The sequence below is a fragment of the Salminus brasiliensis genome, chromosome 21, assembly GCF_030463535.1.
Source record: "Salminus brasiliensis chromosome 21, fSalBra1.hap2, whole genome shotgun sequence".
Lineage (NCBI taxonomy): Eukaryota > Metazoa > Chordata > Actinopteri > Characiformes > Bryconidae > Salminus > Salminus brasiliensis.
The window spans coordinates 345,574-356,951 of NC_132898.1; the positions used below are offsets into that span (position 1 = coordinate 345,574).

Sequence of the window (11,378 nt, forward strand, 5' to 3'; positions counted from 1 at the left end):
GCTGCAGGGTGTAGTGCGGCTACAGAAAGTAGTCCCTAAAGAAAACTGCATTAGTTGAGATTCTCCACTATTTTACCTTCATCATCATCATCATCATCATCACTCCATATAAGAATATGGAATCCATATTTCTTCATATCCATGAAGAAACTCCACTAAATACTCGTCAATTGCAGCCTGTTTTCACTCCGACTCACAGCATGAGTGCATCTTCACATCAGGTTTGGAGCGTTTCAGAGCTTGAGCAAGCTAACGAGACGTTAATCAGAAACAGGGTCATGATGAACTGACAGCCTCTCCCACCACACCCTGACCACATGGAGCACATTCCACAACTCCCCTACCACCTGCTCTCAATGCCCCAGTGTGTGTGAGCTCAGCGGCAGCCCCGCCGGCACACAAACACAAACACACTCCTGTTCCAAAGCTATGTGAGAAAATGGTTTTCAGGAGCTGACCTTGAATTGGCTTTCAGGAGGAACTGCAGAAACATCCTCCAGCAGCAGAGCATTCGGACCCTGCCTCACTCTGGTGCTGCAAAAGTGTGAAACTGACGCCACTGAACTCAGCATGGCTCAGTATGACCAAACGAACTGGAGCATAAAACCAGTTAAGTACCAGTTATCAGAATTCCTATTAAACTGCTTCCAGTACAACCTGCTTTTGATCTTCTCATGTTCCCATAGCAACACCCACCAGTTTTGCCACCAATCAGACACCAATTGCTCCAGACCCCCTGAAGCCTGTACCCCCGTCTCTCTACCATAACAGTGTGTGTGTTCATGGTGAGTGTGTTCGGTGGCTGAGGGGGTGTAATACACCATCGTTCAGAAGCAGATCAGCTTCAGCTCACAGTGAGAGCTAGCCAGGCTAAAGTACAGCTTCCAAACATGGTGGAGCTAGTTTCACACACTGCTACTGTAACTAAGACCCTCAAAGTAAACAGACCTTCCAGCTGCTGTTTTGGACCCAGGTGGGTCAGGAGTGTACTGTAGATGTGATGGTGGGTCAGTCAGGAGTGTACTGTAGATGTGATGGTGGGTCAGGAGTGTACTGTAGATGTGATGGTGGGTCAGGAGTGTACTGTAGATGTGATGGTGGGTCAGTCAGGAGTGTACTGTAGATGTGATGGTGGGTCAGTCTGGAGTGTAGTGTAGATGTGATTGTGGGTCAGTCAGGAGTGTACTGTAGATGTGATGGTGGGTCAGTCAGGAGTGTACTGTAGATGTGATGGTGGGTCAGGAGTGTACTGTAGATGTGATGGTGGGTCAGGAGTGTACTGTAGATGTGATGGTAATAAAGTCTAGTAGGGTTGGATGGGCTGAGATCTGCTGGTGTAAAATAAACGGTTAGTGTTTGACACAGCAGCCTCCTTTCACTGGTCATAAGTATTTGGACGCAGGTATCCTGATCTGTTTAGGTGGGAATGCTGGTCTGCTTCAAACTACAGAACTGGTCTGAATTATTAGGGGTTGTGTGGAATAACAGACTGATTAGTGACTGTTATAGCGCCCAAAAAACTCCAAAAATATCCAAAAGAACATATGAACGAGCTCAACCTATCATCATCTTCTCACTGATGGAACAGACCTTTCTTTACTTTTCACTTTTTGCCATCATATGAAACTGGGACTGATCCACTGAAAGGTTTTCTCCTCCTTTAGCGACTTCAGCTTTCAGATCTGAGATCAGTGCGTCACGCTTAAAGTGCATCACATAGTCAAGTTAAAGTTAATCACTGATTACTGCAGCCAAGTGAACAGCGGCCAAACCCAACAGTTTAAACCTGTACAGCACGAGGGCGCTGCGCCAGGTTCACACTTACCTGTTCTGACATGAAGACCGAAACACAGGTCATTCCTATCCAGTGTAGTAATACAATCAGTCCGGGGTGGCAATACGGCCATTTCTATCATTACTGTGATAAATATCATCTTAATACGCAGAGAAAGTTCTAGATAATCTCCCCCAGTCAGAGCTGGAGTTCTACAGTGGAGGTTCTAGATAAGCTCCCCCAGTCAGAGCTGTTGTTCTACAGTGGAGGTTCTAGATAAGCTCCCCCAGTCAGAGCTGTGGTTCTACAGTGGAGGTGAAGGGAAGCAGACGTCTGAAGCTCTACTAAAAGCTCCTCACAGAAAGTTCTTCACCTAATGGTGATGAAGACGCTGCCTGATGCCTGAGACACGGTTCTACCAGAGTTCTGAGAAGAGCTCGGCTCTAGAACCTGCTTTTAAAATCAGATCATTAAAATGGTGGAGGGATACATGCTGCAGGGTGTAGTGCAGCTACAGAAAGTAGTTCCTAAAGAAAACTGCATTAGTTCAGATTCTCTATTCACTATTTTACCTTCATCATCATCATCATCATCATCATCACTCCATATAAAACTCAGAAGACTCGTGTAGCTGCACTGGTGGGTTTGGATAGGAGATAAATTATGGGCTGTATCTGTGTTGTAGTCATGGCTACAGACGCCTGCTTGCATTCACCTCCACTGTAGAGAGATCAGAGTGGGTCAGTTTCTCTACAGTGGAGCTCAGAATCACACCGAACCCCCAAACCCGACTCTGACTGAGCTCAGCTCTCAAATTTTGCAAATCTGTGCAATTGCTCTTTAACACAATGTCACTTGCAGTATTCACACACGCACGCACACACACGTACACGCACACACACGTACACGCACACACACGCGTCCACAGCATTGTCACACTTACAAGTCGCAGCCAAAACAAGACCCACACAGAGTTCAGAGGAACACCAACATTACAGGCTGAATGATCCACATTAGCCCCACGTAATCTTCACAAACACGCCTGAGCAGAACTGTGAAGACCCGCTCCCACGTTATTCACACACACACACACACACACACACACACACACCGCTATCTGAACACCTCACACAGATCTGAAGGGCACATACAGATCACAGTGTGGTCCAGCATGCTCTTCACCAGCCTACCTCGTTCACATCCACCAGATCAGCCCAGTAATAATCCTCAGCGCTCGCTCCCTTAATCTCCAGCATCTTAAAACTCCATCCTGAGCTGCAGCTGGAGCCGCCGCCGTCCACCAACCACAGCGCGTGTCCACGTGTGTGTGTGTGTGTGTGTGTGTGTGTGTGTTCTGCTGATCAGAATCCAAAGCAGCCTGAGGAGCAGCGAGGAAGTCAAAGTGTCTGGGCGACTGCAGCGGCTGCAGCGCCTGCCATTGTTCCGCACGCGACAGCAAAGCTTGAGCGAGAGAGAGAGAGAGACACAGAGTGAGTGAGAGAGAGAGAGAGAGAGAGAGAGAGAGAGAGAGAGAGCGAGAGAGAGAGAGAGAGAGAGAGAGAGAGAGAGAGAGTAAGTGAGTGAAAAGCAGAATGGGGGTCAGGCTCTCTCTCGCCCTCGCAGCCACACAGCCGGCCCGCTCCAGCAGCTGTGGACGAGCCCCCTCTGGCTCCTCCCCCTCCACCCCCCCTCACTACTGCCGCTGTCTGGACTTAACTCTTGAACTGCCAGAGTGTCTCCTGAAATCCCGCTCTACTGCACTCACAGCCTCTACTCTTCTTTGCCTTGAGAAGGATTTGATTGCATTCAGCCACAATAATAAGGTGCTGATGCTGGATGATTAGTGCTGCCACTCTAACGGATGCCAAAGGTATTTGGACATTTAACTGCTTATCTGATGCCAAGCAATGAGAACCACCTCATTTACATGTCTCCACCTATTCAGCCTACCATAGTTTAGCCACACCCACTTATACTGCAGTTCTCAGTAGTGTTTGAGTGCTTTCTGAATGAGACACAGTCAACCAGCAGAGTGCTAATCCACCTCTCTCAGTCTTAAAGGCACAGTGACAGTCTGTTTACTGGGGGGTAAAGGGGAGGAGTGTAAAAATAAATTCTGACCGTTTTAAAACACGAAGCCACGCAAATGTTATAAGTGGAACTTATGGACAAATACAAACACCTTAAATTACTTAAAAGAGAAATGAGAAATTCTATATTTATACTAGATTTAAGATCCTTCCAGCTGTAACGACACCATTTATTGTAAAAATAAATAATAGAATTTGTTCCGAATAAATCACAGTATCACATCATTTAAATAAGGACTAATAAAGACTGGAACCAAACAGGGTGGTGATTAGAACCACCTGTAGTCAGGGGAAGGGGTTTCAGAACACAAGGCAGCAATTAAGACCAATCAAAAGAAGAGGAAGGAGTCTCAGAACGAACTAGGCAGTGATTAGGAGCGATCACATTGAGGGGGAGGAGTCTCAGAGCAAATGAGACAGTGATTAGAACTAATCACAGTGAGGAGGAGGAGTCTCAGAACGAATGAGGCAGTGATTAGAACTAATCACAGTGAGGAGGAGGAGTCTCAGAGCAAATGAGACAGTGATTAGAACTAATCACAGTGAGGAGGAGGAGTCTCAGAACGAATGAGGCAGTGATTAGAACTAATCACAGTGAGGAGGAGGAGTCTCAGAGCAAATGAGGCAGTGATTAGAACTAATCACAGTGAGGAGGAGGAGTCTCAGAGCAAATGAGACAGTGATTAGAACTAATCACAGTGAGGAGGAGGAGTCTCCAGAGCAAATGAGACAGTGATTAGAACTAATCACAGTGAGAAGGAGGAGTCTCAGAGCAAATGAGACAGTGATTAGAACTAATCACAGTGAGGAGGAGGAGTCTCAGAGCAAATGAGACAGTGATTAGAACTAATCACAGTGAGGAGGAGGAGTCTCAGAGCAAATGAGACAGTGATTAGAACTAATCACAGTGAGGAGGAGGAGTCTCAGAACGAATGAGGTAGTGATTAGGACCAATCACAGTGAGGGGGAAGAGTCTCAGAGCAAATGAGACAGTGATTAGAACTAATCACAGTGAGGAGGAGGAGTCTCAGAACGAATGAGGCAGTGATTAGAACTAATCACAGTGAGGAGGAGGAGTCTCAGAGCAAATGAGACAGTGATTAGAACTAATCACAGTGAGGAGGAGGAGTCTCAGAACGAATGAGGTAGTGATTAGGACCAATCACAGTGAGGGGGAAGAGTCTCAGAACGAATGAGGCAGTGATTAGAACTAATCACAGTGAGGAGGAGGAGTCTCAGAACGAATGAAGCAGTGATTAGAACTAATCACAGTGAGGAGGAGGAGTCTCAGAGCAAATGAGAGTGATTAGAACTAATCACAGTGAGGAGGAGGAGTCTCAGAACGAATGAGGCAGTGATTAGAACTAATCACAGTGAGGAGGAGAGGAGTCTCAGAGCAAATGAGAGTGATTAGAACTAATCACAGTGAGGAGGAGGAGTCTCAGAACGAATGAGGCAGTGATTAGAACTAATCACAGTGAGGAGGAGGAGTCTCAGAACGAATGAAGCAGTGATTAGAACTAATCACAGTGAGGAGGAGGAGTCTCAGAACGAATGAGGCAGTGATTAGAACTAATCACAGTGAGGAGGAGGAGTCTCAGAACGAATGAAGCAGTGATTAGAACTAATCACAGTGAGGAGGAGGAGTCTCAGAACGAATGAGGCAGTGATTAGAACTAATCACAGTGAGGAGGAGGAGTCTCAGAACGAATGATGCAGTGATTAGAACTAATCACAGTGAGGAGGAGGAGTCTCAGAACGAATGAAGCAGTGATTAGAACTAATCACAGTGAGGAGGAGGAGTCTCAGAACGAATGAAGCAGTGATTAGAACTAATCACAGTGAGGAGGAGGAGTCTCAGAACGAATGATGCAGTGATTACTACACCCAATGGGGAGGAAGTGGAATATCGTGATAACGAAGCGAAACCCCAAGCAGCTCTAACACCACCCAAACACAAGAAGGGAAAGACGGGAAAACAAAGCATGAAGACTCCGGGGGGGAGGAGGGGGGTGTGTTGGGGTGGAGGACTGCGGGACAGTATGAGAGCTAAACCGACATCAGAAAGAGCCCAGCGGCTTTCCCTTTTCCCTGCATGCGGAGAAACGGGGGCGTATTTCCACTAAGAGGATTTCCATTCAGAAAAAACATAAAGCATGCTGGGGAATTAAAACCCTCCCAGAAATCCAGCACCCCACCCCACCCCGCCCCGCCCCCTTTATGAACAGAGAACTGGAGCAATCATAACAGCAAATCAATAATGGAAATCGAGCCTCCTCACAGAGCGTGAAAGAAGAGAAAGTGTGAGAACTTGAGAAAGTGTGCGGAGCCGGATCGGCTGGCAAGGGCGGGCCGGATCAGGCTCCGCTCGTTTGTCCTCCTGCTCTAATTTTGTAAGCCTGTAAGAAGAGGGACGCTGTTGCTGTTCAGGATGAAACGTATACACCATAATCTGCTCACAGGATCTCCTCAGCTATACTGCACAGCTTCCCCCCGCGGGCCAGAGGGGACTCCGAGAATTAGGCTACAATTCCCTCCGAGAATTCACACGCTAGCCCCAGAACGCAGTCAGCCGGAATGCAGTCAGGATTTAATGAGGACTAAAACTGGGAATATGATCCTACCGCTAAACGCTGAGGCCCGGTGTGAAGGTTCTGTGTCTGATATGGATCTATGATATTTAATACGGCTTCCTCCTGAAAGCAGAAATGTAGATACTGTACAGATATTAATTAAACATCCATAAAGAGCTTCTGTACCAAAGAAAAATTTGAACCAATCATAGTGAGGCAAGGTGTTCATAACAACATAGTGAGGGGGAGGAGTCTCAGGACAGACAATGTGACACTTAGGATGAATCATAGTGAGGGGGAGGAGTCTCAGGGCAAACAATGTGACAATTAGAACAAATTATATTGAAGGGGAGGAGCCTCAGCACAAATTATGCGGTGGTTAGAACCCAATGTCTGAGACACGGTTCTACCAGAGTTCTGAGAAGAGTTCGGCTCTAGAACCTGCTTTTAAAATCAGATCATTAAAATGGTGGAGGGATACATGCTGCAGGGTGTAGTGCGGCTACAGAAAGTAGTCCTAAAGAAAACTGGATTAGTTCAGATTCTCTATTCACTATTTTACCTTCATCATCATCATCATCATCATTATCATCATCATCATTCTATATAAAAATGTAAAGTGAAGCACAGCCCCCCCCCCCTTTATGTTATGCAGAGAATTTTGAGCTATGGGTGGAATTCCCCTTTTAAGCCTTGTCACTCCGGGTAATCCAGGTGGCTGTACAGTAGAGAGGAGAGGCATGGCGGATCCACCGATCTGTCAGTGCGAGAGAGATAAACAGACATGGATGCAGTGTGTAAACAGCTGCTGTTTGACGAGAGTATGCCGTCTGATTGGCTGCGTCTGTTGATACGGGTTTAGAACTTTCCGTACACGCATAATTAATGAACGTTCAGCTCTGACCCGGTTTCTGCGTTTCTGAGGGATGAATCCAAACACAGCCCGAGAGGCTTAACCTCCGCTACAGCCTCCATTAAACCAGGGGTCAGTGTGACTGTACGAGGGGTTAGATCTGCATTATCTGTGTGACCGCAGCACCACCTTAACACACACCAGCCACAACCGCCTGTAATAACAAGACACACTTTAAACACAGCAATGCGTCCCCACTGACCAAAACACACACGGGTCAGCCCAGCTCACGGCCAAAATACACATCCTGCTCCATTTCCACACACTGATAACCAGCACATGGTGTGTGTACAGCTCGAGTACGAGAGAACACTCCACTGCAGAAATTAAATACACTGGACAAAAGTATTGGGACATCGCTTAATCATTGAATGGCCCCCAGCCGTGCAGCCTGCTTCAATAACTGAAGCCCCAGACCTGCTGCTGGTAGAGCTGCAGAGGGGCCGGCTTCAGATTAATACAGCCTATGGGTTTAGAATGGGACGGCATAGAAGCTCCTGTAGGTGGAATGTTGAGGTGTCCCAATACTTTTGTCCATATAGTCTCCCAAACAGCTCCGAGGTTTGTGGGGGGGCTTCTATTAAGCTGTGGTGATAACCTACTGCTGGTGGTCTGAGGAAGGACAGACCACCAACCCGAGACTCCAGACACCCGAGACTCCCCCTCACAGCTCAGAACTTTAAGAATCTGCTGAAACGTGTTGGTGGAGACCCCACAGAGACCACCTTCAGGAGTCTGTAGAGGGAGCTCTCAGAGGAGCAGTGTATTAGACAAGTGGTCATAATGTGGTTGACCTTAATACCACACACACTCAGAATAAGCTACACACACTGTGTGTGGGGGTGTGCGTGTGTGTGTGTGGGTGGGTAATGAAAGAGGATGTCCATTCGTCTCGCCCACAGCATGGCTCAGCATGGAGCCCCTGCACCCCAGGTCAATTCCAACATGCTGTAGGGGTCAGATTTTCATGCTAGCCATTTCCTGCCCTTACAGCGAGTTTCGGACATGATGTGACCAGCCTGCGGTTGGAGAGGGTAAGAGACCAGACACACAGATTAGAAAAAAATAACTGTATGTATATAGTCTTATATAATGGTTATAATAATATATTTTATATATCTATTGAATTTTTGTTTATGCTCAACATTTGCATTACACACACACACACACACACACACACCATTGTGCTTTGTTGTAATTTCCTGTGTGGAGGCTCTCAGGGACACAGAGCAGAGGACAAAATCAATGATGGTTTTAGAGAGACCTCAATTAAGGGAAGAGGTACCCTAACCAAAATGCCTCACACACACACACACACACACACACACACACACACACACACACACACACTACCAGAAACATGTGAAACAGTGGCCTCAGGCTGTGAGTCTGACATCCACAGCATCCCACCAGAGAGCCGCTCAGCCTCCACCATCTCATCCTAACACACGAGCTTCACACAGACCCTCAGAACTTCTGACCCTCAGAACTTCTGACCCTAAGAACTTCTGACCCTAAGAACCTTAGACCCTCAGAACCTCAGAACTTCTGACCCTAAGAACCTCAGACCCTCAGAACTTCTGACCCTCAGTACCTCAGACCCTCAGTACCTCAGAACCTCAGACCCTCAGTACCTCAGACCCTGCTAGTCCTCTGGTCCTCCAGTCCCCCAGTCCCTCACTCCTTAAGTCCTCTGGTCCTCCAGTCCCCCAGTCCCTCACTCCTTAAGTCCTCTGGTCCTCCAGTCCAGTCAGTCTACAGCAGTCTAGCCCTGCCAAGTCATGCTGCAGTTCAGAGTCGTTCTGAACATGGCACAGCCAATCAGAACAGAGCTCACTTACATACATTTGTCTTTATTATGAGGAAGATGAAGAAGTTTAAAACTTCACACAAACAGTGAAGAGTACGAGTGCAGCACACAACACACTGAGTGAGCTAGAGAGAGAGAGAGAGAGAGAGAGAGAGAGAGAGAAAGAGAAAGAGAGAGAGGGAGAGAGAGAGAGAGAGAGAGAGAGAGAGAGAGAGAGAGAGAGAGAGAGAGGGAGCGAGAGAGAGAAAGAGAGGGAGAGAGAAAGAGAGAAAGAGAGGGAGAGAGAGAAAGAGAAAGACAGAGAGAGAGAGAGAGAGAGAGAGAGAGAGAGAGAGAGAGAGAGAGAGAGAGAGAGAGGGAGCGAGAGAGAGAAAGAGAGGGAGAGAGAAAGAGAGAAAGAGAGAGAGAGAGAGAAAGAGAAAGACAGAGAGAGAGAGAGAGAGAGAGAGAGAGAGAGAGAGCCGTGTCTAACACTCTCTCATAGGTAGAAGAATAATATCCTCCCAATGGGACAGAGCTGAGAATCACAGCACACACACACACACACACACACACACACACACACACACACGTATTACTGCCTTGTTGGTGTATTGTACTGGTCTGTGAGTGAATGCAAGCAAATCTTAAAAAAAGAGGAAAAACTTCATTACAGTCTTCAGTACAGAACACCACCGCGTCCTAACGAGGACAGAAAAACCAAATTCTCTTACACACACACACACACACACACACACACACACACACACACACACACATAAAGCCCCCCAGACAGCCCATTCCCACCAGATTCTGTACTCTTTGATCTTCCACTCCAGCCCGTCTCTTTTTTTCATTTATTTACATTTTATCCTGCGGCACAGATTTACACCCCCAAACCCCAACCCCCAAACCCACCCCCCAACCCCACCCCCCCAAACCCCACCCCACCCCCTCTGAGTCTGATTTGGAGTTTGTGTAGCTGTGAGGGAGTGTGTGTTTGTTAATTGTGTGTGTTTAGTGTTATAGCAGAGTGTGTTAGACAGACGGACAGACAGACAGACAGACAGGCCGATAATCCTCCCTCCTGAGGCTGGAGCGCTGCTGGTGTTGGTCTGGTTCTTTTATTTTATTAAAGATATTAAAGAGCACATTTTCTACACCCTCCTCTACACCCTCCTCTACACCCTCCTCTACACCCACCACTCACAGCGTGCAGCACTCAGTGTGCAGATTTCAACAGCCATAATCACTTATTTACAATTACTGATCAATTTAACATGTTGGGGGAACAATTAAGACAAAATATTCAGATTATTACACATTTTATGCGTTATATAGTTTTATATTTATATATTTTATATATCTTTGTATCTGTATCTGTGTCTATAGTGTGTCTTTAAGTTTCCTGTAGAGGATTTATAAAAAATAGCCCGATATCCAGGGTTCTATGATCTGCGCTCTGTAAATAGCAGCACATTTGAAACAAGTGATTAGCCAGAATGTCTTGTTGGAATGTCTGACCGCCTCCTGACCGTCCACAGCTGTTCCCAGGCATGTGTGCACAGCACTGGTGCACCTGGTGTTACGACAAAGAGCTCCCCAAAGACCCGGACAAGAGACTCATTTTACACCCCGTCCTGTAGAAGAGGGCTTGTGTTTCAGCTAGTCTGTCTCACTTCGACATGGTCAGACTGACCGACAGGGGGGGTTCAGTCCTACTGGGATCCTGGATAGCCCACATGCAGAGGAACACGAGGAGGAACATGGACGCCCACATGCAGAGGCTGAAGCTGTTGGTTCTGCTGAAACACTTCAGCAGTATCATCATCCCATTCTGTCGATCAGCCGAGACATGACTGAGCTTCTGTAGTTCACAGGAGACGCTATGCTAACGGCGAACGCTGCAGGAACCGGAACCACTTTCACCTCAGCACTCTCCCGGCTCTCCCGAGAGCGGAACAGGACTACAGAGCGGGGTGTTGTGAGGATGAGAAAGTAGTTCCGGTCCTAGATTAGATGTGTAAATAAGGCTTTACTATTTAAAGTTCACTGAAATTCTCCAGCGGGACGTCCCGCACTCAGCCCAACCGAATAGTAAACAAACATGCCCGGAGTGCACCGCGGGACAGTGAGTATGGGTGGAGAGCGGACACACCTGAGTGTAACAGGTGCCTATGGGGCCCTCAGGCTGCTGGGAGGGTGTAGGGAGGAAGGCTGCTGATGTGGACTCCAGATA

General features: G+C 47.3%; 1 protein-coding gene across 2 annotated transcripts in view; it reads right to left on the bottom strand.

Annotated features, from left to right (window-relative positions):
- LOC140543438 (nck-associated protein 5-like) overlaps window positions 1-11,377 on the bottom strand; it is a 63,478-nt gene extending 52,101 nt beyond the window's left edge. The window contains exon 1 of one of the 2 annotated variants that reach the window (XM_072666562.1): window positions 11,298-11,377. The gene's annotated coding sequence lies outside the window, so the exon portion shown is untranslated. The remainder of the gene's footprint in view (window positions 1-11,297) is intronic. The other variant, XM_072666564.1, reaches the window with a different exon arrangement.
- Between the last annotated feature and the right edge of the window lies 1 nt (window position 11,378).